Raw genomic sequence first — 23,425 nt, 5'->3', positions numbered from 1 at the left:
AGGTGTTACCTCCTCGTCTACGTCTGACTCTTTCCATTTTTATATCAGTCCTTACTCTTCTTTCTCACGTGTGGTACAACTGTTCCACATTATTTGACTCCCCATCATGCAAAGGTGTCGTCTGGTAAGAAGTACTATGTTGTCTTTGCTAAAGCACTAACTAGGTAGTTTGATACAGCTTTCAATGAGACATTTCATGCTACCCAAGGAAGATATGCAATGCTTACCCATAAAGATCAAAATATATGATTGCATGATAGAAGTTATGCGTGAGTAAGGAGCTAGACAGAATTAAAGTTTCATGGGTCTCTTTTGTTCTTTTTTCTTTTTTTTTTAAGGGTTTAGTTGAGCAATGCAACATTTTGAATGTAATTCTTAAAAAAAAATAAGATTGAAATCAAATCATATGAAGCTTTACTGAATCCTTTATATCAGTATTCATTCAGATTCCCAGTTCAGATCTGAACTAAATGTCAGGGAACTGAAACTCTTTTATCTTTAATCCGTGAGAAAAGAGTGCAACTTAGACATTGCTAGTGGGTCATATGCTATTTGCTAGCTACAATTGCTTGAAGGATATGTCTTAAATTTTATTTCTGACTTTGGGGAGTGTGGTCACTTAGAGCTGTCACTGACAAGCACATTAACTTAGTACATTTGTGTGGAAAGACAGTATGAATCACCAGTGGAGATGTGAGTGGGCCACCTTACAGCTGAAGTCATAATTTCATATTTGCAGGAAGTGAAATATAAAACTAGTAAAAGTTCCTATTTCTAAGATAGGCACAAGATTATATTTGTCTAATCCTCCCATGAAGAATGAAGCTTGACCAGTGGTACAAGCGAGGAGGTGTTACAGAAACATTAACCAGTCTGTGAAAACAGCCATTCTCTTAGGTCCTAGAGACAGTCTTTGTTGTTCGGAAATTATACACAGGCAAATAACAACGCATTTCTAACTTTGTCTTGAATTTCTAGTTAGCAGTGCCCTCTTCTTCAAAGAGGGGTCAATATATCTGCACATGTTCTGTATACTGGTATGGTATGTTGAGCCTTTCAATAGAGGCTATCATACCTTCAGATAGCTATGAAAGCCCAATATGACTGTGTAATCTATACACTTCATTAGGACTTTTGGAGAGCATTGACATGTCTTTTTTTTCATTCTAGGCATGCACACGAACTGATGTTTTCCAGAAGGCTAGATACATGTCATGGCCTATATCATGCATGTACACTCTGTGTATGCAGGATATTCCAGATTAACATAGGGGTAGCTAGCTCATTGTCCTGGTTCCAGTTAGGACAGAGTTAAGTAGCTCATAGTAGCTGGTAGGGTGCTATGTTTTGGATTAGGATGAGAAGAGCGCTGATAACATGCTGATGTTTTAACTGTTGCAGAGCAGTGTTTACACCAGGCCAAGGACTTTTCGGCTTCTTGCTCTGTCCTGCCAGCGAGCAGGCTGGGGGTGCAGCAGGAGCTGGGAGGGGACAGACCCAGGACAGCTGACCCAAACTGGCCAAAGGGGTATTCCATACCATCTGACGTCATGCTAAACAATATATAGGGGTGGCTGGCCGGGGTGGGGGGGCCGGCTGCTCGGGAATAGGCTGGGCATCGGTCAGCGGGTGGTGAGCAATTGCATTGTGCATCACTTGTTTTCTTACACATTATTATTGTTAATACTATTACCATTATCACTATTATTATTATTATTGTTATTATTATTTTCCTGTCTTAATAAACTGTCTTTATCTCAACTCACAGGCTTCACTTTCCCGTTTCTCTCCCCCCATCCCAGAGAGGGAGGGGGGAGGGTGAGCGAACGGCTGTGTGGTGTTTAGCTGCCAGCCGGGTTAAACCACAACAGTCTTTTTGGCGCCCAACGTGGGGCCCGAAGGGTTGAGATATCGACAAATCTGACCAGAGTGTGTTAAACTAAAATTGGTATAAGTATTGGACCTGCTTAATAGTTGCTAGTCACGATGTTGATTGCCTTAATCTCCAGTCTGCTGTACCTGTATTCCAAATTGAGTTTTATGGTGCGTTACTTTCTGTATGTGCTCCCTGTTGCACTGTTTATCCTTTCCGGGCCCTGGTTTAAGATTGTTATGGTACTGTGCGGTGTAACAATGGCTTATGAAATGATGAAATATCTGGTCACGACTTTAACCTGGTATTTGTACTCAGCACTGACGTCGACTCTATACTTTGGAACCCATATCTCGGAAACTATTAGCAATTACACCTATTGCCTGTTTTCGTTAGGGAGCCAATCTGTGAAGGGGACAGGGGAAGACATGTTTCCCTACCTGTTCACTCTCCCTTTCTCCTTCACCACCACCCTCTTATCCCCCGAGTTAGTTACGGTGGTTCTCCGAGATGTTGAATATCCTTGGGATACTCAGACCAGCCTGCTCTTGTTGTTATGTCTCCTGAATGCGCTTCAGATTTTGTGGAGGGTTAAACAACTACTTAGGAATCTCATCCGGAGATCTGTCTTGAGGCGGGGTAGTTGCGAGTGGCAGGGAGTGTGGGAGGATATGGGCAGGTTTCTAGAGCAGTGGTCACCTCCAGTGTTTTGGACATTCACCCCTGAACAACTGCAAAATCCTAAAAAGCTGGCAGAATGCTTGAAAAAAAGGTGTCATGACTCTGGCAGTTCCAAAGTGGCACAAATCACTGTAGCGTGCTGGGGTCTGGCTTGTGCCTATCGAGCTGCAATTGATGTTATTAGCAACCTAGCTCCAGCTCCTGCAGCCGCTCCAGCTGCAGCTCCTGCAGCCGCTCCAGTTCCAGCTCCTGCAGCCGCTCCAGCTCCTGCAGCCGCTCCAGTTCCAGCTCCTGCAGCTACTCCAGCTGCAGCTCCTGCAGCCGCTCCAGTTCCAGCTCCTGCAGCTACTCCAGCTGCAGCTCCTGCAGCCGCTCCAGTTCCAGCTCCTGCAGCTACTCCAGCTCCAGCTCCTGCAGCCGCTCCAGCTCCTGCAGCTACTCCAGCTCCAGCTCCTGCAGCCGCTCCAGTTCCAGCTCCTGCAGCTACTCCAGCTGCAGCTCCTGCAGCCGCTCCAGTTCCAGCTCCTGCAGCTACTCCAGCTGCAGCTCCTGCAGCCGCTCCAGTTCCAGCTCCTGCAGCTACTCCAGCTCCAGCTCCTGCAGCCGCTCCAGCTCCTGCAGCTACTCCAGCTCCAGCTCCTGCAGCCGCTCCAGCTCCAGCTCCAGCTCCTGCAGCCGCTCCAGTTCCAGCTCCTGCAGCTACTCCAGCTCCAGCCCCTGCAGCCGCTCCAGCTCCTGCAGCTGCCCCAGCTCCTGCAGCTGCCCCAGCTCCTGCAGCTGCCCCAGCTCGTGCAGCTGCTCCCACTCCTGTGGCTGGGTCAGAGAAACGAGCTGTAGCAGTGCAAGTTGACCCCGCAGAGGGTATCCCAACCCCTGTGGCAGACCCTGTGTCTGGGTCAGAGAAACGAGCTGTAGCAGTGCAAGTTGACCCCGCAGAGTGTATTCCAAGCCCTGTGGCAGACCCTGTGGCTGGGTCAGAGAAACGAGCTGTAGCAGTGCAAGTTGCCCCTGTAGACAAGGTGAAAAAATGGTATAGAGGCTCAGGTCGTTTAAAACGCAGACAGTCTTCTGCTAAGTCTGGGCGAAGTGAAGACGAGGCTGGGCCATCAAAGGTGCAGGAGACTGAAGATGAGGATGAGGATGGCGAAAAATCAACAGTAACTACCCGGACTCCATACCAGCCATCAAAGGTGCAGGAGACTGAAGATGAGGATGAGGATGTCGGAAAATCAACAGTAATTACCCGGACTCTATACCAGCGTGAGCTACGAGATGTGCGAAAAGATTTTGGTCGCTGTATAGGCGAGCAGCTTGTCACCTGGCTGCTCCGGTGCTGGGACACGGGAGCCAATTATGTGGAATTGGAGGGCAAGGAAGCCAGGCGGCTGGGATCCCTTGCTAGGGACGCATGCATTGACAAAGCAATTGGAGATGGAGCACAATCTCGCAGCCTCTGGAGGCGTCTCCTGTCAGCTGTGAAGGAAAGGTATCTCTTCAAGGAAGAACTTGTATGTTTACCAAGCAAATGGACCACCATGGAGAAGGGAATTCAGTACCTGAGGGAATTGGCCGTACGGGAAGTAATTTATAAGGACCTAGATGACGCACAAACATCCACAGATCCAGATGCAGTCCAGTGTACACCACCCATGTGGCGGAAGTTTGTACGGAGTGCCCCATCATCATATGCCAACTCATTGGCAATACTAACCTGGAAAACGGAGGAGAATCCCACAGTGAATGAAGTGACTAAAATACTCCGGCAGTACGAAGGAAATCTCTCCTCTTCCCTAAAGGCCTGTGTCTCAGCTGTGGAGAAACTCTCTGAAGAGGTCCACCAACTTAAAGAGAATTTATCTTCCCCTCCACCTGAACGAACCAGTGTCCACCAGCTAAAAGAGAATGCTTTGGAGAAACTTTCTGAAAAGATCCACCAACTTGAAGAAAGATTATCTTCCCCTTCACCTGAACGAACCAGTGTCCACCAGCTAAAAGAGAATGCTTTGGAGAAACTTTCTGAAAAGATCCACCAACTTGAAGAAAGATTATCTTCCCCTTCACCTGAACGAACTAGTGTTCACCAGCTAAAAGAGAATACCTTGGAGAAACTTTCTGAAGAGATCCACCAACTTAAAGAGAGTTTATTTTCCTCCCCACCTGTACAAACCAGTGTCTCAGCTATTAGGGGTAAACGTTCATCTATGCAAGGAAGACAATATGGTGGGCACACACACCGCGCCACCCTGTGGTTTTACCTACGTGACCATGGAGAGGACATGAGAAAATGGGATGGAAAATCTACTGCGACCCTAGAGGCACGGGTACGTGAATTGCAAAGGAAAACAATTGGGAAAAAGGAGTTCTCTGAAAGGTTTGCTGCTCCAACTTCCAGCAGGCAGTCCTTTAAACACAGAAATGAAGATTCTGACCAGGACTAGAGGGGCCCTGCCTCCAGCCAGGGGGAGGAAAGGGACAATCGAGTTTATTGGACTGTGTGGATTCGATGGCCTGGCACGTCAGACGCACAGAAGTATAAGGCTTTGGTAGACACCGGTGCACAATGTACTCTAATGCCATCAAGCTATAAAGGGCCAGAGCCCATCTGTATTTATGGTGTGACGGGGGGATCCCAGCAGTTAACTGTATTGGAGGCTGAAGTGAGTCTAACCGGTAATGAGTGGCAAAAGCACCGTATTGTGACTGGCCCAGATGCTCCGTGCATCCTTGGCATAGACTATCTTAGAAGAGGATATTTCAAGGACCCAAAAGGGTTCCGCTGGGCTTTTGGCATAGCTGCTTTGGAGACAGAGGACATTAAACAGTTGTCTACCTTGCCTGGTCTCTCAGAGGACCCTTCTGTTGTGGGGTTGCTGAGGGTTGAAGAACAGCAAGTGCCGATCGCTACCACAACTGTGCACCGGCGGCAATATCGCACCAACCGAGACTCCCTGAGTCCCATCCATAAGCTAATTCGTCAACTGGAGAGCCAAGGAGTGATCAGCAAGACTCATTCACCTTTTAATAGTCCCATATGGCCAGTGCGAAAGTCTAATGGTGAGTGGAGACTAACAGTGGACTATCGTGGCCTGAACGAAGTCACGCCACCACTGAGTGCTGCAGTGCCGGACATGCTAGAACTCCAGTATGAACTGGAATCAAAGGCAGCCAAGTGGTATGCCACAATTGATATCGCTAATGCATTTTTCTCCATCCCTCTAGCAGCACAGTGCAGGCCACAGTTTGCTTTCACTTGGAGGGGAGTCCAATATACTTGGAATCGGCTGCCCCAGGGGTGGAAACACAGCCCTACCATTTGCCATGGACTGATCCAGTCTGCGCTGGAGCAGGGGGAAGCTCCTGAACACCTGCAGTACATCGATGACATCATTGTGTGGGGTGACACTGCAGAAGAAGTTTTCGAGAAAGGGAAGAAAATAGTCCAAATCCTTCTGAAGGCCGGTTTTGCCATAAAACAGAATAAAGTTAAAGGACCTGCACGAGAGATCCAGTTTTTAGGAATAAAATGGCAAGATGGACGCCGTCAAATCCCAATGGATGTGATCAACAAAATAACAGCTATGTCTCCACCAACTAGCAAAAAAGAAACACAAACTTTCCTAGGTGTCGTGGGGTTTTGGAGAATGCATATTCCAAATTACAGTCTGATTGTAAACCCGCTCTACCAAGTAACCCGTAAGAAGAATGCTTTTGAATGGGGCCCTGAGCAACGACAAGCCTTTGAACAAATTAAGCAGGAAATAGTTCATGCAGTAGCCCTCGGGCCAGTCCGAACAGGACCAGATGTAAAGAATGTGCTCTACACCGCAGCCGGAGAGAATGGTCCCACCTGGAGCCTCTGGCAGAAAGAACCTGGGGAAACTCGAGGTCGACCCCTGGGGTTTTGGAGTCGGGGATACAGAGGATCTGAAGCCCGCTATACTCCAACTGAAAAGGAGATATTGGCAGCATATGAAGGAGTTCGATCTGCTTCGGAAGTGGTCGGTACTGAAGCGCAGCTCCTCCTGGCACCCCGACTGCCGGTACTAGGCTGGATGTTCAAAGGAAGGGTCCCCTCTACGCATCATGCAACTGATGCTACATGGAGCAAGTGGGTTGCACTGATTACTCAGCGGGCTCGAATAGGAAACCCCAGTCGCCCAGGAATCTTGGAGGTGATTATGGACTGGCCAGAAGGCAAATACTTTGGGATATCACCAGAGGAGGAGGTGGTTCGTGCTGAAGAAGCCCCCCTGTACAACAAGCTACCGGAAAATGAGAAGAAATATGCCTTGTTCACTGACGGGTCCTGTCGTATTGTGGGAAAGCATCGGAGATGGAAAGCTGCTGTATGGAGTCCTACACGACGAGTTGCAGAAGCTGCTGAGGGAGAAGGTGAATCGAGTCAGTTTGCAGAAGTAAAAGCCATTCAGCTGGCTTTAGATATTGCTGAACGAGAAAAGTGGCCAGTTCTCTATCTCTATACTGATTCATGGATGGTAGCAAATGCCCTGTGGGGGTGGTTACAGCAATGGAAGCAGAACAACTGGCAGCGCAGGGGCAAGCCCATCTGGGCTGCGGCATTGTGGCAAGATATTGCTGCCCGGGTAGAGAACCTGGTTGTAAAGGTACGCCATGTAGATGCTCATGTGCCCAAGAATCGGGCTACTGAAGAACACCAAAACAACCAGCAGGTGGATCAGGCTGCTAAGATTGAAGTGGCTCAGGTGGACCTGGACTGGCAACATAAAGGTGAATTATTTATAGCCCGATGGGCCCATGACACCTCAGGCCATCAAGGTAGAGATGCAACCTACAGATGGGCTCGTGATCGAGGGGTGGACCTGACCATGGACACTATAGCACAGGTTATTCATGACTGTGAAACATGTGCTGCAATCAAGCAAGCCAAACGGTCAAAACCTCTTTGGTATGGAGGACGATGGCTGAAATATAAATATGGAGAGGCCTGGCAGATTGATTACATCACACTCCCTCAAACCCGCAACGGCAAGCGCCACGTACTTACAATGGTGGAAGCAACCACCGGATGGCTGGAAACATATCCTGTGCCCCATGCCACCGCCCGGAACACTATCCTGGGCCTTGAAAAGCAAGTCTTATGGCGACATGGCACCCCAGAGAGAATTGAGTCAGACAACGGGACTCATTTCCGAAACAACCTTATAGACACTTGGGCCAAAGAACATGGTATTGAGTGGGTGTATCACATCCCCTATCATGCACCAGCCTCTGGAAAAGTTGAACGATACAATGGACTGTTGAAGACTACACTGAAAGCAATGGGTGCTGGGACATTCAAAAATTGGGATACACATTTGGCAAAGGCCACCTGGTTAGTCAATACCAGGGGATCTGCCAACCGAGCTGGACCTGCCCAATCAAACCTGTTACGCACTGTAGAAGGGGATAAAGTTCCTGTAGTGCACGTAAGAAACATGCTGGGTAAAACAGTCTGGGCTACTCCTGCCTCAGGAAAAGGCAAACCCATTCGTGGAATTGCTTTTGCTCAGGGACCTGGATGCACTTGGTGGGTAATGCAAAAGAATGGGGAGGTCCGGTGTGTACCTCAAGGGGATTTGATACTGGGTGAGAATAGCCCATGAGTTGAATTGTAGTATGTTAATTATTATATAATAATGTATGTCATCACTACCATGATTGCTATATATCATAGATGAAAATGGTGATTAATTAGAATGTATTGGACAGAGTGTAACCTGAGCATGACATAAATGGTATGGAATAAGGGGTGGATATCTGTCCTGGTTCCAGTTAGGACAGAGTTAAGTAGCTCATAGTAGCTGGTAGGGTGCTATGTTTTGGATTAGGATGAGAAGAGCGCTGATAACATGCTGATGTTTTAACTGTTGCAGAGCAGTGTTTACACCAGGCCAAGGACTTTTCGGCTTCTTGCTCTGTCCTGCCAGCGAGCAGGCTGGGGGTGCAGCAGGAGCTGGGAGGGGACAGACCCAGGACAGCTGACCCAAACTGGCCAAAGGGGTATTCCATACCATCTGACGTCATGCTAAACAATATATAGGGGTGGCTGGCCGGGGTGGGGGGGCCGGCTGCTCGGGAATAGGCTGGGCATCGGTCAGCGGGTGGTGAGCAATTGCATTGTGCATCACTTGTTTTCTTACACATTATTATTGTTAATACTATTACCATTATCACTATTATTATTATTATTGTTATTATTATTTTCCTGTCTTAATAAACTGTCTTTATCTCAACTCACAGGCTTCACTTTCCCGTTTCTCTCCCCCCATCCCAGAGAGGGAGGGGGGAGGGTGAGCGAACGGCTGTGTGGTGTTTAGCTGCCAGCCGGGTTAAACCACAACACTCATGTCCTGCCAGACCTCCATTTTTGCATTGACTGTATAGAAAGATCTGTGGAACAAATTCATGAAAGATGATGTTTGCAAGACTTTTAGAAGTAAAAGTCGAAGGAACGTAGCCATGCACATGCCAATGAAGTTGTGTATGCTTCTAGGATTAGCTGAAAGCGTTAGCTGATATCAGCGGTAGGCGGCCTTGCAGAGTTGGCCCTGTATCCAAAGCAGTTCTAGTCCGGGCATGAGATACCTCCTCTTTGACAAGAGCAAATAACTACTTCCTGCGTCATACTACAGATATGATAACTATCTAACAATGCAGTAGTCCTTTGTTACTGTTCTACAGAAATGGATTCTTATTTTGGTCTCTGTACTAACTTCTTGGATGAGCATGCACAAACAATGAGTGAATCAATGAGAACAGGAGCAGTAATTCAAGGCAATGCAAAGGAATTCAAGGTAATGCAATTCTAAGGTATATGCATGGGAAAGAAACCAGTCTCTGAGATCTGTGGACCAAATAGGGTGCCTGTGCTGCACAGACTCCTTCTTTACCCACTAGCACAACTTGGGATGTGTGGAATTTTGTCCAGTACAATCCGGGTCTAATGAAATCCCCTGCTGTACCACATAATAAACAAGAGAGGTGTTGACTGACTGTGTACTGATTGCAGTTTATGAAATGAACAGCAGGTGGGAGAGAAGCAATATGCATCCTCTGGTAGACCTCCAGATAACAATGTTACATCTGAAAATATGAAGCATGATAGTCCTGAAATGAAACCTTTTATACTGTGCTACTTGAAAATGGGAAGTGGGAGGGAGCAGAGTGGTGGCGTAGAGGAAAGGGGAATGTGAAATAATGGGATTTGTTTATAAAATTATTTTTCTTTTCAGTCTCTTTGGACCTTTTCCTATTTCATTCTCATATTTCTCTGTTTCCTGACAGTTTCGTCATCTGTCAGCCCTTCCCAAGCAGTATGCCTCCAGATGATATCTGCCTACCTTGGTGGCAGGCACCTCCCTGACTATTCATCTGTCTCTTGCTTCCTGCCTTTATGTTCTGTCAACCTGTTTATTTCATATCAGGTTCTCTGTGCCCCATCTTGCTGCTGCCCTTAAGCCTATCCATCCATCTCCATTAAAATCTAAATATTAGAATCATAGAATATCCTGAGTTGGAAGGGACACATAAGGATCATTGAGTCCAACCCCTGGCTCCACACAGGTCTATCCAAAAATTCAGATCATATGACTAAGAGCACAGTCCAAACGTTTCTTAAACTCCAACAGGTTTGGTACCATGACTACGTCCCTGGGGAGCCTGTTCCAGCACGTGACTAGCAATGCCATGCTTGATGCACCCCAGGATACGGTTGGCCCTCCTGGCTGCCAGGGCACACTGCTGGCTCATATTCAACTTGCTGTCAACCACAACCCCCAGATCCCTCTCTGCGGGGCTGCTCTCCAGCGTCTCGTCGCCCAGTCTGTACGTATAGCCAGGGTTGCTCCGTCCCAGGTGCAGGACCTGGCACTTGCTCTTGTTAAACTTCATGCGGTTGGTGATTGCCCAGCTCTCCAATCTGTCCAGATCTCTCTGCAAGGCCTTTCCACCCTCATCTGAGTCCACAACTCCTCCAAGGTTGGTTTTGTCGGCAAATTTGCTCAAAACACCTTCTAGTCCTACATCCAAATCATTTATAAAAATATTGAAGAGAACTGGCCCTAAGTTTGATACCAAGTTGCACAGGTAGGCATCCAGATGGGTCTTGAATATCTTCAGAGAAGGAGACTCCACAACCTCCCTGGGCAGCCTGTTCCAGTGCTCTGTTACCCTCACCATGAAGTTCTTTCGCATATTGGTGCGGAACTTCCTGTGATCCGTTTTGTGGCCATTGCCCCTTGTCCTATCCCCACAAACCACTGAAAAGAGGTTGGCCATATCCCTTTGTCTCCCACACTTCAGGTATTTATAAATATTGATAAGATCCCCCGTCAGTCTTCTTTTCTCAAGGCTGAACAGACCCAGGTCTCTCAGCCTTTCCTCATAGGGAAGATGCTCCAGGCCCTGTATCATCTTTGTGGCCCTCCGCTGGACTCTTTCCAGGAGATCCCTGTCTTTTCTGTACCGGGGAGCTCAGGACTGAACATAGTACTCCAGGTGAGGCCTGACCAAGGCAGAGTAGAGGGGGAGGATCACCTCCCTTGACCTGCTGGCCATGCTCCTTTTTATACATGCCAGGATGCCATTGGCCTTCTTGGCTAGGGCACACTGCTGGCTCATGGTCAACCTGTCGTCCACCAGGACCCCCAGGTCCTTCTCCAGAGAGCTCCTCTCCAGCAGGTCATCTCCCAGCCTGTACTGATACGTGCAGTTGTTCCTTCCCAGGTGCAAGACTTGCTCTTGTTAAACCTCATTTGGTTTCTTCCTGCCCAGGTCTCCAGCCTGTCCAGGTCTCGCTGAATGGCAGCACAGCCTTCTGGCATGTCAGCCACTCCTCCCAGCTTCGTATCATCAGTATACTTGCTGAGGGTGGACACCGTTCCTTCATCAAGATCGTCGATGAAGATGTTGAACAAGACCGGACCCAGCACTGACCCCTGGGGAACACCGCTTGTCAAAGGTCTCCAACCAGACTCTGCGCTGCTGATCACCACTCTCTGAGCTCGGCCAGTCAGCCAGTTCTCAACCCACCTTACTGTCCACTCGTCTATCCCACAGTTTCTTAGCTTTGTTAGTAGGATGTTGTGGGAGACAGTATCAAAAACCTTGCTAAAGTCAAGGTAGACAACATCCACTGTTCTCCCCCCATCTACCCAGCTGGTGATGTCATCATAGAAGGCAATGAGGTTGGCTGAGCATGATTTCCCCTTGGTGAATCTATGCTGACTACTACTCATAACCTTCTTCTCTTCCAATTGCTTGGAGATGACATCCAGAATAAGCTGTTCCAACACCTTTTCAGGGACAGAGGTGAGACTGACTGGCCTGTGGTTTCCCAGATCCTCCTTCTTGCCCTTTTTGAAGACTGGAATGACATTGGCTATCCTCCGTTCTTCAGGCACTTATCCTGTTCTCCAAGACCTGTTAAAGATGATAGAGAGCTGTTCGGCAATCACCTCTGCCAGCTTGCTCAGCACACGTAGATGCATCCCATCAGGACCCATGGATTTGTGTGTGTTGATCCCACTCAGACGCTCCTGAACCACTCCCTCCTCAACCAGACGAGAGCTCTCCATTTCCCAGACTCTTTCTCCTCCCTTCTCCTCTACTTTGCCAGCTTCATCCCCAGGTGGGCTTTAGCCTTCCTCGTCACATCCCTGCAGGCCCTGGCAACACTTCTATACTCCTCCCAAGGGGACAGGCCCTTTTTCCACATTTCCTAGACCTTCCTCTTCCTTTTGATCTTGTTGATGAGCTCCTTGCTCATCCACGCAGGTCTCCTGCCCTCCTTCCCCAATTTCCTACTCTTTGGGGTGCACCGATCCTGCGCTTGGAAGAAGTGCTGTTTAAATGTTGCCCAGCTCTCACAAGCACCCTTGCCTTCTAGCAAACTAGCCCGTGAGAAATTCCCAAGTAGGTCCCGGAAGAGGTCGAAGTTGGCTCTCTGAAAGTCCAGGGTAGCAATGCTGCTTTTTGCCTTACTTCTTCCACCAAGTTCCATCTTGAACTCCACCATCTCATGATTGCTGCATCCCAAGCTGCCCCCAACCTTTACATCCCTAACAAGCCCATCCCTGTTGATAAGAACAAAGTAAAGAAGAAGCAGCACCCCCCCACCTCGTTGTCTCCTTCACCACTTGTGTCAGAAAATTATCTTCAACACATTATAGGAACCGTTTGGACTGTGCGTGCCTGGCTGACTTGCTTACTCAACAGATGTCCGGATGATTGAAGTCCCCCATGAGAACCAGCATTCCAGATCACGAGGCTACTTCCAGCTGCTTGTAGAAGGCCTCATCAACCTCCTCCACCTGATCTGGTAACCTGTATCACACCCCCACAACAGTGTCACCCATACCAGCTTGCCTCTTAATTCTCACCCACAAGCTCTCCAATCGTTCTTCAGCCTCCCCCAGGTGGAGCTGAGTACATTTTAATTGCTCTCTCACATAAAGGGCAACTCCGCCTCCTTGAGCAGAGGGGTTTTTGATGGCTTCCTTGGGCAGAGCTTGAGGAGCATCCATTTCTAAGGCCTAAACTGTATTCCTGGGGGGGGGGGGGGGAATGTTAATCTTGAGTATGTTATTCACTGGAGAAGAATGTTTAGGAGGGGAATGATTCAGCAGGCAGCTATGTAAGAATGGGAAGAACATAATAACAATCCACAACACAGAAATCGTGTGAGAGACTCGGGGTCAGAATGAGAAAGTACTCAGGGATGAATCCTGAGGACCCAGTAGCCCAAGGGCTCTTGAAAGTTCATTTTGTGATTAAAGGCTGGCCAGATGCACAGAAAAAGTTCCAGAAGGTGGGAGAATGGAGTGAAAAATGTAGGTAGTATGAAGGTGTATGCGAGGAGGGGATAAGAGAAGAAAAAGCAGAGATTGAAACTAATGGTATTCACAGTGTACTGGGTAATGAGGCAGAGGATTGGAGATAGAGGGACTTTCAGGAGGAGTCGGGCCCAGGCTGGAAAGGAGAGGAAGAGAGACGAAGGAATAGCAGGCAGGGAAAGCTACCTGTATAGTAACCTTAATCCTAGCAGGGGCAGGCTTTGAGAAGACGTTTTTTAAGTGTGGCCAGGCCGGCCATTTCAAATAGGAGTATCCGGAGTGGAAGAAGGAGGAGAGATTGCTGTTATAAATTCAGAATAGGGGAGTTGGGGCTTCTCAGAAAGCCAGCTCTCTGATAAGTGAAAAAGTGTACCTTAGTGGTTGAGATATGGATATGGGGATCACTCTACAACTATTGTCGTGGGCAGAACAGACTTAGCATAGGAAGACTAATAAAATTTATTACCTATTGCCTACGGGCTGGAGCGGTGAGAAATAAAGAAACAACCTGGGGGTTCCTTCCCCCATCCACTCTCTTCCACATCTTCCCTGTCTTGAGTGGCGATGGGGGACCAGGAGTTGGGGCCGTGGTCAGTCCGTGGTGCTTAGTTTCCACTGCTCCTTCACAGTTGCCCTCTCCCCTGCTCTGGTGTGGGGTCCTTCCCATGGGGTGTCGACCTTCCTGGGCTGGTCCTGTGTGGGTTTTTCCACAGGCAGTGGCTCTTTGGGAGCTGCTCCAGGTGTGGGTCTGTGCTGCGGGGTCTATTCGTCAGGAACAGGTTGGTCTGGCTTGGAACACCCAGGGGACCTCCCCCCTCCGATCACCTGCTCCCGCATGGGCTCCTCTCCATGGGCTGCAGCATGGAGATGTGCTCTGCTGTGGTACACCATGGGCTGTGTGGGGGGAGTCAGCCTGCTCCACCACGGGCTTCTCTGTGGGCTGCGGGGGTGTTTTAGCTCTGGCACCTGGAGTGCCTTCTCCCCCTCCTTCTGCACTGACCTTAGTGTCTGCAGGGAGGTTTCTCACTCCTCACTCTTCCAGCTGCTGTTCTGCAGCAGATTTTTTTTTTTTTTTCCTTTTCTTGGATGTGCTCTCACAGAGGCACAAACTGCATTGCTCATGGCTTGGCTCTGGGCAGTGGTGGGCCCCTTTGGAGCCGGCTGAAACTGGCCCTTATCTGCCACAGGGCAGCTGCTGGATTCTTCTCGCAGGGGCTACCACTGCAGCCCCCCTGCTACCAGAACCTTGCCACGTAAACCCAATACACTAGGGCAAGTAGGTCATTGCTGGCCTGTGAAGTATCAGAGCTTAAATTAACTAATGAAACCCTAAATGTGATGGGGGTAGAAGAGACTGGGATAACAGTGTTACTTTTTGGGGATACCAAGCTGAGACTAAGGATAGAATTATCATTGGGCAATTATTGTATGTACCCAAGGCCTGGACTAACTTGGTAGGAAAGGATTTGATAATGAAATTGGGCATTCAAATAGTAAATTGTTAGACTGGAATAGCAGTGTTATTAATGGGGTGCTCTCAGACCCTGAGAGCAAAGATATATTTGCTTTTGAGTGGAAAGACCTTGAAATGGGGCAGAAGTAAAAATACAGATGGACAATTCTACCTCAGGGATTTACAGGGCCACCAAATTTATTTGGGCAAGTTCTAGAACAAATTTCTGAGCAATTCCAACCTTTGGAGGAGGTGTTACTGTTACAATATTTGGATGAACTTTTATTGTCAGGACGAGAGAAAACAGTTGCGAAGGAAGCCACTAAAAAGCTATTCAACTTTCTGGGAAAACAGGGCTTAAAAGTATTGGAAAATAACTTAAAATTCATAGAAAGAGAAGTCAAGTATTTAGGGGATGTATTGTCTGAGGGGGAACGAAGAATAAATCCAGAGAGGATTCAGGGAATTGTTGAGCTACCCCTACCCAAAACTAAAAAGAGCAAAAAGTTTTAAGAGAAAGAGGTTTTTAAGGAATTAGGAGTCACGAAGTCCAAAGGAAAATAGATACTCCCTGATGGGAGAGAAATGCTGAATAAAGTAATAATGAGGCAAATATTAACTGTTTTACACCAAGAGAGTCATTGGGGAATTCAAGCAATGTGTGATGCTGTGCTATGGAAATATGTATGTGTAGAAATATATATACTCTGGCTGACCAAGCAAGCAAGAATTGTGTAGTATGTCAAAAGGTAAATAGGAAAATTATCTGCAGTCAGCCCAAAATGGGTCGAGAACCAGGAATTCAACGCTTACAAAATGTACAGGTAGATTTTACAGAATTCCTTAGAGTAGGTAGATTTAAATACTTATTAGTCTTGGTCAATCATTTGTCAGGGTGGGTGGAAGCTTTCCCTTCAGTATCTGCTACTTCAAACATAGTAACTAAAGTAATTCTAGAACAAATAATATGTGGTAATAGAACCACATGTGGTTCCATATGTGGTAATAAAACCACAAATAATTGTGGTAAATGGGACCACATCTGGCTGGTGGATGGTCACTAGTGGGGTCCCTCAAGGCTCCATTTTAGGGCCAGTCCTCTTCAATATTTTTATAAATGATTTGGATGTAGGACTAGAAGGTGTTTTGAGCAAATTTGCCGACAAAACCAAACTTGGAGGAGTTGTGGACTCGGATGAGGGTGGAAAGGCCTTGCAGAGAGATCTGGACAGATTGGAGAGCTGGGCAGTCACCAACCGCATGAAGTTCAACAAGAGCAAGTGCCAGGTCCTGCACCTGGGACGGAGCAACCCTGGCTATACGTACAGACTGGGCAACGAGATGCTGGAGAGCAGCCCCGCAGAGAGGGATCTGGGGGTTGTGGTTGACAGCAAGCTGAATATGAGCCAGCAGTGTGCCCTGGCAGCCAGGAGGGCCAACCGTACCCTGGGGTGCATCAAGCACGGCATTGCTAGTCATTCAAGGGAAGTGACTGTCCCGCTCTACTCTGCGCTGGTGCGGCCTCACCTCGAGTACTGTGTGCAGTTCTGGGCACCACAGTACAAAAAGGACATTAAACTGTTGGAGAGTGTCCAGAGGAGGGCAACGAAGATGGTGAAGGGCCTAGAGGGGAAGACATATGAGGAGCGGCTGAGGTCACTGAGCCTGTTCAGCCTGAAGAAGAGGAGGCTGAGGGGGGACATCATCGCGCTCTACAACTTCCTTGCAAGGGCGAGTGGAGAGGCAGGTGACCTATTCTCCGTTATCACCAGTGATAGGACCTGCTGGAACGGTGTTAAGCTGAGGCAGGGGAAGTTTAGGCTGGACATCAGGAAGAGGTTCTTCACCGAGAGGGTGGTTGCACACTGGAACAGGCTCCCCAGTGAAGGAGTCACTGCACCAAACCTGTCTGAATTTAAGAAGCGATTGGACTGTGCACTTAGTCACATGGTCTAAACTTTTGGGTAGACCTGTGTGGTGCCAGGAGTTGGACTTGATGATCCTTATGGGTCCCTTCCAACTCGGGATATTCTATGATTCTATGAAATAATTCCCAGGTATGGATTTGTTGAAAATATTGTCTCTGATCAAGGAAATCACTTTATGTCAGAAATACTGCAAGGGCTAATGTGGACTCTAGGAATTAAGTGGAAATTTCACACTCCTTGGCATCCTTCCTCTTCTGGAAGGGTGGAGCAGATCAGACAGTAAAGAAGCAATTGACTAAGTTCTGGAAACTCGGCGTCCCTAAACAGAGTGCTTACCTTTGGTACTTCTACAAATTCAAACTGTACCAAGAAAAGATGTGGGATTTTCACCATATAAAATATTATTTGGATTGCTGTATCTGGACAAAGGGAATAAATTACCTCAATTTGAGACAAAAGATGCTCTTCTTAAGAACTATATACTCGGGCTGTCGTCCGCTTTGTCATCTCTCAGGACCTGTGGATCATTAGCTCAAACCCCACCATTGGAAGCCCTGATCCATCCATTTCGAGCAGGAGATGGGGTTCTGATGCGAACATGAAGAGAATCGAAACTGCAAACTGAGTGGGACAGACTGTTCCAAGGGCTTCTGACTATTGAGACGACAGTAAGAGCGGCCAAGAAATGGTGGGCTCATTATGCCCAGGTAAAAGGATCAGTTAACCTTGATACAAGAGAGACTGCATTAACAAAGACTTTTAAAGTTAAAATTGTTAAAACTTAATATTGTAAACCTTTAACTTCTCCTTAGAAAAATTCTTAATGAATTAATGAGTAACAGGAACTGAATTACACAGAATTAGAGTGTTTACAGGGAACACTCCCTGGAAGTGGGAGAAAAAGGAGTGTGGGGGTGGGGAGTATTTAATCCCCACCACAAGAACCCTTATTAGTTTGTGATTTTTATTTTCTTTCTTAATTATTATTTCTTAATTATTGTAGGGGTATATATATATATAGAAATGATGTATTTTAAGATTATCTTAGAAATATCTGTTCTCAGTGGATTAATGATAGAATGGAGGGAAAAATCAGCATTTCCAATTAATCCAGAACATCTATCGAGTTCTATCTCAAAATAATTTTTGAATTTGCACCCAGGTGCCTAGAAAGACTGAACAGGCCTTGGCTCTGATTGCTATTCCAGCAGCAACTGTGTCTGGATTCTCTAGATTTCTAAAAACATCGGATCGTACTCGGTCCCAGGAAGTAATAGATTTTGAAGTTGAGCTCGCTACACATAATCCTGGCTACAATATAGCGTGTTATCAAAGATGCCTTTTAAACAACACTGATAGAAACTCAGGGGGCAATAGTACTGACCCTGGGTATGGAAATATTATCCACAAAGTAAGCAATAACCCATACTGTATCGAATATGGTGGCTACGGGAGTGCTAATATACATAACACACACCAGATACAACATGAGAATCCTGTAACCGGATGGCCTGTCCCAAATGGCAAGGGGTGGTACTGGTTATGTGGCCATCAAGCCAGGAAGGTGTTGCCCCTAGGATGGAAGGGAGCTTGCACCCTGGGGGCAATAATTTCAAATGTAACTATTATTGAAGACCCACAAAGCCAAAGCCCCTTTGAGACCACACACAGAATTAAGCAGACTCCAGATAATCCTTTAGTAAAAAGAAACAGGCCATTTCACAGTTTTGCAAGGTGTTTTTTACCTTGGTTAGGGATGAATGAATTAGAAAAAGCTATTGTAAATATCTCAGCTATAACTGAAGAACTAGAAAATAACACTCTGGATGCAGTCCAGACACTATAAAAGGAGGTAACAAGTTTGCAAAATTAGTACTCCAGAATCGAATGGTATTAGACTATTACTAACCTCACAAGGAGGAGTGTGCACTGTAATTAATGCTAGTTGCTGTATATATGTAGATCAAATGGGATGAATTTGACTGATCTCAAAAATATTTGGGGGAAAAAAAAATCCTACATAGAGTGTCTCAAGATGACAGTTCCTGGGGATTTAGAAACATTTGTGAGAAACTAACTTCATGGTTACCTGAATGGAACTGGCTCAGACAACTATTTGTTGATATTATAATAATAATGGCATTGTATATGTCATCCCCTGTGACATCCAAAGAATAATATCGTGCCTTAATGCTGGCAAAACTCAAGAGTGGGGTATGTGGAGAGGTGCAAAAACATTAGGAGTAAGAAAAGAAGGGGGGGGGAGAATTGGGAGAAACAAAGTTGTGTTTTTGCAATAGAAGGTGTTTTTGCAGTAGAAAATTCCACTAACTGCATGTTCAAAAGTGATTGTGCAGCATAGCAGTGGGGAGTATGTTAAGCAGATAAGGGGAAGGTCCCACTGTGACGAAATAAGAAGGATAGCTAAGAAAAACAGGATGAGCAGTACAAAATCAGTAAAAAAAAAAATAAAAAAAATCATGGGCCCTCTAGTCATGAGAGAAGAAGGAAAAAAACAAGGAAAAGGAGAAATTAACGGTTGGTCAAATAAAATTGTACTTATATGGTATAGAAGTGCGTTGAGTAGGTTGTGAACCTGTAGTACTCAGCCAATGAGGAAACGGAAGAAATCAGGTGTCGGGTAATAGGGAATATAAGGTTATGATAAACTTTCACTGTGCGCTCCTGCTTGCAGGACACCCGCCATTGCAATCGCAAATAAAATAGCTTCACAGAAGATCCTGTCTGAAGAAAATTATTGAGATTTTTCTCACATTTCTAACAGGCCTTTGAAGGCTTCTAAAACAGGCCTTCTAAAAGGGCTCCTAACAGAGGCTTTCGTAGGCTCCTAACAGAGGCCTTCGAAGGTTCCTGAAACAGGCCTTCGAAGGCCTTCTAAGAGGTCTTCTAAAATGCCTTCTAAAAATGCAATTTATTGATATTGAGTATGAATGAAAATAATACAGCCTTATTGGGGAGGAGGTCATTTGCTTGATGCTTTATGACTGTCTGTTGATTTGTGGTCAAATGGAATGGTCATAAAAGGGCTGTGAATCAGGCAAATGACATAAAATGCACACGTCAGCAATTAAAATCAGCTGTATTATGTGGGCACCCAGCAGGGCTGCCTAGTTAAGGCCCTGCCAATGTTTTGATTATTACAACTCTTTACAAGCATTCATGCTGTTCCTCTCCCCTCACACCCACATCTAATATTTGACCCTTTCTCTCTTTCTGTGTGGCTTAACTGCTTATCCTGTGCTTTGATTCTCCCCTGCAAGATGCAGTTTCGCAGAGCTTTCCCTCCCTCCGAGTCAGGCTGACCACAGCAATACAAAATTGTCTTATTCTTTTCCCTAAACTTGGGCTACATTTCTCCAGTACCGGAATTCTGCCAGCAGTGCTTTTCTACCTGCTGTATCTATTGCAAACACCTTGTCTTACTGAAACCTCACCTGTCTCTGTCTCTGTCTTTGCATTTCTCACCCCTCCCTCGCTCTTGCTTTGCAGAGGCAGGCATTCTCATCACCTGCAGGCTGCCTGGGGAGGAAGGTACCCTAGGATTTATGCTGAGCTTATTGACTGCAGTGGCACTTTGCAGCATCACCAGGTCTGCCTGCCTGCAGCTGCTTACAGAGAGGTTGCGTGGAGACGGTGTCTTTCTCTATCACCTTCACGCTCACTGCACGTGCTTGAATTCCTCCTTTCAGTGTGCCTCATGCTTCTCTCTGCTGTGTTTGACTCCCTCCGACAGATTCTTCTCCCATACCTTTATAATCACGCTGACTATTGAGCTCTACCAGGGGAAGGTTCCCTGGAGCACAAGTACAGACTGTTGTGGGGCTGTATTCTCCATGCTACAGTGTGTATTTGGAGATGGTGTGCCTTCTACCATACATCTACCACCTGCACATGTATTGAAAAGACTGTATGATGCACAAACATTGAAAAGACTTTATAACGATTTTTGAGTACTCACCTGTCTTTATGTCACTATAATATTCCTTCATTGTAAACACTTAAGCTGCTTAATAAAATGACTTAAGAGTGTAAAATTATCTATGGTGGTTCTTATTTTATTTATTTATTTATTTATTTTTGGGGTGTAGACAGCCTTCGAAGAAATCCCGTGCTTCTCATTTTGTGATGTAGATTTCCTTTTGGTTGAGAAATTACCAAAAGGACCTAGAAGAAAGATTTCTTTTGTGGCCATCTCCAATCAAGGATTGAATCAGAGATTGTGATTGTGTCACATAAGCACAGGCAGGTAATGACATTTGAGACTCTCTAGGGTATTCAAAACAGCAGCCAAGAGCTGGTAGATGTGATGAAGGCCCTAGAGGAGGCATGCATTTTCCTGGTGAGGTAGTGAGGAGCATAGTGGCTAAATGATCTCCACTCTCTCTTGCAGCTGAATCCTTCAGTGAATGTCAAAACTGGACTGTACTGAGAACATACCCGCATTTCATGTTGCCACCTTCCCACCTGGTAAGAGACTTGGAAGGTGCAGGTATACTCTGCTTTAGGTTTTTCAACTGCTTTGTTTCCCCATGCTAATTAGAGGCTGCAGTTACTATCCATGTAGCCTTAGAAGAGCAACAGCTGGTCTAGAAGTTCAGGGTATGAGGAGGGAACTTTTGAGATGTTTTGTGAAGCTCTGGATGAATCAGAGGAGTTCTGGAGAAAAGCCACCTGCCTCACGAGAAAAGTTTTGCATTCTGTGAGATTTGAGCCTACACTAATGGTTTAGTAACACCCACATTCTTTGTTACATGCAGGCCATACCAGCTGGCAGATCAGCACAAGGGAGCAATGCACCTGCTTGTGCTGCCTGCATGATGCATAGTGAAGAGATTTTGTTCTGTTTTGCATGAAATGCAGTTGTTTTTTTTTTTTGCACAACAAGGTACAAAGTAATATTCTTTAAGTAGTGAGTTCCAAACTTTCAACTTTTGTTCTCGCTTGCTGAAGCATATATTTTAAATAACATAACAATTTTCTGGTAGGAGTTTTGGCATTATATAAAGTAATCAGTGAGGAACACTGAGTTTAAAGATCGCTTTTTTGTTCTCCCTCCCCGCCCCTACTACCTAGCACATGTAGAAATAAAATTACCTAGCCAGCTGCGCACCCCTAACCTCACGAGTACTGGGAGAGAGCTCTTCCGCCTCTTTAGTGCTGTGCTTCCACTTCCAAGCTCTTGTGGCTGCATGTGATTCCTGACCTCATTGAAATCAGCAGCAAAATGCTAGCTAGCTTCATTGCTGCAGGATCTAATATTCATGGCAAATACTTAGATTCCAGATGGCTAGGAAGATTTCCATATTCCATGTGCATTATTTCCATATTTTGTAGAATCACAAACATATTTTGCTTTATCTGTGGTATTTGTTTTGTTGTGGTGGTGGACAGTGAATTATGCCTTGACACCGATGTTTCCAGTGCCCTGAGACCAACTTCAGAAATGTTTCAGAAAGTTCTCTGTATACTCATTTAGCTTTAAAAGTACTTACATGCACACAGTGCTGTGTGAGGACAAGCCAGAGAGGTTAAGCTGCTTGCTGAGTCACTACTAAAAATACATTAATTTATACCTTGTCAAACCATATTTTGGTAATTTATTTTGGTGTCCTCTTCTCCAGTCCTTTGGTAAATGAATAGACTCTGTTGATGCAGTAGGCCGAATTAAGTGTATTTTTCTTGAAGGAAAGAGTTTGGTTGTTCTGTGGATGCAGTACAAACCTGAACAAGAATTTGTCCATATGCTATTTGGAAAAGCTAACTTAATGTTTGACTATTAAGGGCACATGTTAAGCAGTGCTAGGTGATATAGCAAAGCTGGTAAAGCAAGGCCTACCTGGTCAAAAGCCTCTTTACTCCCTGTTTGAGCTGAGCAGGGCCTTGGACTCAAGGATGGTAGCAGTGAAGCATCCAGGGTGGGAAGAAGCTGTCCCCCACTAGCACGCAGCTCTGCCACTGTAAAATGAGGAAAGAGGAGATGTGAGAGGGTGGGAAAGAGCATGGGCACAGGGGGAGGGATGCGAGACAAAAACAGGAGGAGCAATTCCAGGGTTTAATTGAAGTAGCGAGTCCCAGAAAGGTAGCAAGATGACAGCATGGAGGGTCTGTTGCTCTTCTTTTCTGAGATCCTCTGTCCTAGGAGCGAGAAGGGTACCTGTCTGGGGAGGAAGGCAGGGAAATGACACTTGACAGGAGGTATCATCAGCATGCCAGTCATGAGGCGGGGAATCATCAGCAGGGTGCTTTCAAGAAACTTGCCTCTCTTTGCAACCTTTAGCATCCTCATCTGTGCACCGTCACGGGGATGAGAGGTACGTGACAGCTGTGCTGATGAGGTGACGGTCACACTGATGGGGAGGTTTGGGGCTGAGAGGCTTCCTGGAGGTGTGCAGGTGGTTGTTGATGCTTCTGGCTGGTGTTTGGGAAGAAGTACTTTGCTTCCCTTCTAGCTTAAAGAGGTGGCCAAATACAAAAGGAATTAAACATCAAAAACGTGTGTCAGGACAAACCTAGATAAGCTAGCAAAAGCCAAGAAATTCAAGGCTGCTTGCAGCTAATGCTGTGATTTTTGCCAGGGAAAAGGGTAGTCCCAAGGTCACTTCAAATCACAGGGCTT

Source organism: Anser brachyrhynchus (genome assembly GCF_964034855.1).
Source record: "Anser brachyrhynchus genome assembly, chromosome: 1".
Classification (NCBI taxonomy): domain Eukaryota; kingdom Metazoa; phylum Chordata; class Aves; order Anseriformes; family Anatidae; genus Anser; species Anser brachyrhynchus.
Note: the sequence above shows the minus strand (reverse complement) of the source record.